General features: G+C 42.0%; 1 pseudogene; it reads right to left on the minus strand.

Moving 5' to 3' along the window:
- Positions 1 to 3,449: 3,449 nt before the first annotated feature.
- On the minus strand, positions 3,450 to 4,956 carry LOC137846944 (GSK3-beta interaction protein pseudogene; annotated as a pseudogene).
- Positions 4,957 to 5,239: the final 283 nt, after the last annotated feature.

A 5,239-nucleotide genomic window follows, 5' to 3' on the forward strand; every position in this document is an offset into this window, starting at 1 on the left:
TTCTTTTTTCTTTACCATATACATGTTTTTAACTGACTCCACTTGTATACATATATGTATTTATTCAAATATCAGTCTTATCCATTTATTCTGTTTTAATATCGTGCTTTAAAGCCACATTTTGATACAGTGCTTTGTGTGTGGCTTAAATTAGAGTTAAAAGTCCCTAATTTATAGATTTGTAAAATTTTGAAGCCGTATTATTTGGATTTCCAAAGGAAAATAGTCACAACAATATCTTATGATGGTTTGGATTCATGAAGTGGGAGTACTAATTTGAAAGAAAAAAGGATCATGGATAAGTGTCGTGGTTCCGCTCGAGTGGGCAGCCGAGCTCCACCACAGCCGCTCTCTCACTCCCCCTCCTCAAAGAGGAATGGGGAGAAAATATGTGAAAAGGTCTCAAAGGTTGAGATAAGGACGAGAAAATCACTCAGTAATTATTGTAATGGGCAAAACAGACTCGGCAGAAGGAGATAGTAAGATTTATTGCCTATTATTAACAAGCTAGAGAAGTGAGAAACAAAGGAAAGAAACCAAAAACACCTTCCCCCCCATCCACTCTCTTCCACCTCCTCCCCCCGAGCAGGCGCAGGGGAATGGGGAAATGGGGGTTATGGTCAGTCTACAGCGCTTCTTCTCTGCCATTCCTTCTCGGTCACTCTCGTCCCCTGTGCTGTGGGGTCCCACCCACGGGATGCAGTCCTTGATGAACTGATCCGGCGTGGGCTTCCCACAGGCAGCAGCTCTTCCAGAACTGCTCCAGATATGGGTCCGTACCATGGGGTCCATCCCTCAGGAGAAAACTGCTCCAACCTGGCTCCCCCACGGGCAGCAGCTCCTGCCAGGTCACCTGCTCCTGTGTGGTCTCCTCTCCACGGGCTACAGGTCCAGCCCAGAATCTGCTCCGGCAGGGGTCTTCCACAGGCGGCAGCCTCCGTTGGTGCAGGGCCACCTGCTCCACCGTGGTCTCCTCCACGGGCTGCAGCGTGGAACCCTGCTCCACCGTGGTACTCCATGGGCTGCAGGGGGACATCCTGCTTCACCATGGTCCTCACCACAGGCCGCAGGGGCCTTCTGCTCCAGTGCCTGGAGCACCTCTCCCCCTCCTTCTTCACTGACCTTGGTGCCTGCAAGGCCGTTCCTCACATTCCCATCTGCTGTGTGGCGCAGCATTTTTTTCCCTGTCTTAAATATGCTCTCACAGAGGTGCAAAACAACATCGCTTATTGGCTCAGATCTGGAAAACAATGGGGCCCTTACCAAACATGGGGCAGCTTCTAGATCCTTCTCACAGAAACCACCCCTATGGCCCCCTGCTACCAAAACCTTGCCACGTAAACCCACTACAATAAGGAAAAAAGGAAGGACCAATAATATTTTTATAAAACACCATGGAGTGCCCATAATATTTTCCTGTTACTTTTCAGAATTAGTTTTCTCTGAAAAATGACTTCGGTGCTGCTTTTGGTAACAGTGAAGAAGCCAGCATATCCTAGCTGAGGCAGCTGGCCTGCTGGGCAGCCCAGACAGATTTGGCTATAAGCCGGTTTAATTCCCCAGGCTCCATCTGGATTTGCATGGTTTCATGCCAGTGATGACTGAGCTCTCTTTTTGGTCTGGGAAGCATTGTTACAGCTTCTGACCATCATTCAGAACTAACCTCCAATTCCAGCAGCCAAGACTGTGGAATATCTGATAAATCTGAATACAGCTGTTGTTGTACAACAGACCTGATGCTCTGAGACTTGCTTGAGGACCATCATCACAGAGTGAGGGGTTTGTCATTAGCAGACAAAAGCTAGGCATTCCTTTCCCTCAGAGGCAGTGACCTGGTATGCCTGCTCTGAAAAATGCTTGCTGCACCAATGTTCAGTAGGGTTTAACAGAAAGTGCTGCTTCTTATTTCAAATAACATACAGGGGAAGATGTGTTGCAACTCCCACATTTTATACCCCAATTTCCTTATTTTGTATTGTAATTCAGTGCTGAAAAAGGTCAAAGAATACCTCAATTCCTTCCACCTGAGAAAACAAAACCATGTAACCTGCTTCTTGCAGAGGGTACTAATCCCCTTGCAGTAGGTGACAAGTACTAAAGGCATCAGAGGTTCCTTACCCTGGTGATCAGGAGGGGGTCTGGGGACCAAACCCTTGACAAAGAGCTGTCACTGAAGTATTTGTAGGCCAAAATGCACGTGAAAGTGAGTTTTATTCACTATTTCCCCCACCAGCTGACATAAGACATTTCATTGAGTGGAGTGATTCAGTGAACATCTTTCTAAAATTTTGTATGTCTCCAGCTTCATTTTATATATAGCCAAATCAGCTTATGTAGAGCCCTGGGCTGAGATGAGGATCAGGCACATAAAAGTCAGTATTGTTGCACATGGCATTAGAAGACATAAATTCCTTTCCAGATCTGCCTGCAGAGCACTGTGTGCAACCTGTTCCTGTGCAAGGCCTGATGTATGTGCATGCCCAGTGTTCTGAGAGGGAGAAATTGTCTAAGTCCCAGTAGTTGACATTTTGCATGTTACTGTAGAAAGTCAGTATAATGCTTCCAAATTATTTTAGTCATGGCAACTCCTTGTAGTCGTCCTGGTAGCTTGGTTTGCTCAGCTGTAGCAAGTCATGGCCTCCTTGCTGTTTCAAAAATCCCTCAACAATTCCCCCTTTTTCTTTTTGAGTAATCCAAGCCTCATGTAACAGTCTTGCAAGTAACCCTTTAACCACATTTATTACAATACAACACGCAATGATGATTAACACCACAATAAGCAGAATCCTTAATCCCTCTTTGACTAATCCCAGTAACCATCTAGGCATCGTTTCAAACAAATAAGTGAGCCATTGATTGAAAGGATTGATATCATATTAAATCTTTCTCATGTGCTCTTTCAGGAAACTAATGGATTTGTGAATTGACTCACTGTGATCAGAAAGGTTCATACAGCACATTCCCTCAAAAATCCTCACACCCATGTCCTTGAACCAAAAGCAAAACGTTAATAGCAGCTTGATCCTGTAAAAGCGCATGTCGCTGACTATTTTGATCTAGTAACTTCTCCTCAAGTATTTCTGTCGTGGCATTGGCTTGCTTCTAGGCTCAGTATGCCAATTTTTCTAAATTATTAAGTGCATTCGCAGCTGCTGCTCCTGGCACGAAAAGTGCTAATGCCGTTCTAACCACAACACCAAGCAACTCCACATTATCATTGCAATCTGACATGAGCAATGCCCGTTTATGTCTAGTGATCTTACGCAACTATGACAAGCTAGGAGCAAATATAGTAAGTTTAGTAAGTAAGTATAGTAAGTAACGTGGACCTCCGATAGCATTTGCAGGGATACCTTGCCAGGCCCTATCCCCGCAAAGCAGAAAAACATCAGGAGGTAGTGCCATAGCTGTACAATTATTCCAAATGCTGTTGTTATTACCCTTTAGCAAATTTCATACAACCTTTGGTTTCAAACCAATACAATGCAAGTAACATTACAGTGCTTACTCATTATTCATTAGGAGAGGATACTGTACAATTGAGGGAGAAAAGTTGAAAAACAGGAGTACCAAAGTACTGTATTATGTAAAGGCTGAAGCAAAAATACTCTTGGGTATATCCTGTACATCGTGTAAACAGACATTCAGAACAGTAAACAGGATAAAGTGTCTTTCAAGCCTCCCAAACAGTTACAATATAGCATACATACATATATATCATATATAACATCATCTTTAGGCAATGTAGCCTGTTACATCTGAATTTACTTCTGTGCTTAGCTCATTTGCGATTCAGACAATACATTCATATAGTAGCAGTACATCTCATTCACTCTTTGGAGTTTGTTGGTTTCCACAGACACAGACATATCAAACAATACTGAGATTTCCTTTTAACTCAGATGCTGTTATTATATAATCAACACTCAACTGTTCAAGAGCCATATTTCTTGCTACTGAAGCTTAGAATTTTCAGATTTATGAACAGCAAATCAAGCTGAAATTCTATTCTATGCAAAAAAGTAATTTTCAGTTTAAAACAGAACTTAATTGCCTGTTCTACCCAATCAATTTCAATTACTACATGTTAATTAGACAGTTAACTTCTATTTTAAAAAGCATATATGACAATGATCAGTAAGAATACGCCAAAAAAAATTACTACTTGCCTCTGTAATATTCAGTCTATACGTGTTTTTCAAGAGTTTTGGATAGTAACACTTTGAAAAGAGACCAAAATTTGTTAAATGTTGTCAGAAGCAAGTTATTTGCTCACCTTCAACAAAAAGAAAAAATAAGTTTAGTAGTTTTACAATTTATCAATAGCACTGTGATATACACAAATCCTCTGAAGCAAAATGCTATAGATCAGTACTAGTATGTAGCAGATGTTAATGCAAGAAATTAAGCTTAAGATGTTTGTGGCTGTGTTTGTAAGAAAGATTGCAGTGCCTCATACTAAGAATTCCTTCTAATATTAAATCTTCTTCACTTCAGGGTAAATCACGACTGATCTTTCTTTAAAGCTTCTAGTCTTTGTAGTAATGCATTTCCAAACACCTCTCAATAGGCCAGGCTGAGAGAGTCCAATAAGGAGTAGACAGTTTCGTGGTATGGTGTCTGCAAACTGTTATCAGTCTGATCAAAATCATAAGCTACTACCCTGAGTCCTGCTTCAGTGAGCTCAGGCAGTACCTGTTCCTTTCCCTGGTTTCCACATTGATATATGCCACATCCTCTGTACATGGAAGGGTTTTTGAGACAAACGTTGCTGACAGCAAAAAGAACATAATTCACAAGAGCTTCAGCTTCTAGTCTCATATCTTTCACATCTGTTCCTTCAAAGTCTGAATAATCAGAATCCTCTTCAAATCCTGTATTACTGGGAGACTCCATAGGATTGTGGTCAGTCTCCATTCGGTGCGGGTGCCTGGCATCGAAGAGTGATTGCCCCGCTCGCCCTGTTTTCTTTTCTTTTCTTTTTTTTTTTTTTTACTGACCAAGCACCGCAAATGGATGAGACACGTGATTGCTAACTAGTAAGGAGAGTGCAACTTCTGCTATATGTCTGCAAGCAGCGCCATCTGCAATCTTAGAAACTATTTGCAAAAGAGCCTGCTGTTGCTCATTTGTTAGTTTAATCTCCTGCTTTGCGCTTCTTCCTCGCAATAAAGGTAATAGTATAGCTAAGTTGTCAGTAATCCCTACAATGTTCCGAACCAACTGAATATTACCCAGG

Source organism: Anas acuta, chromosome W (assembly GCF_963932015.1).
Source record: "Anas acuta chromosome W, bAnaAcu1.1, whole genome shotgun sequence".
NCBI lineage: Eukaryota > Metazoa > Chordata > Aves > Anseriformes > Anatidae > Anas > Anas acuta.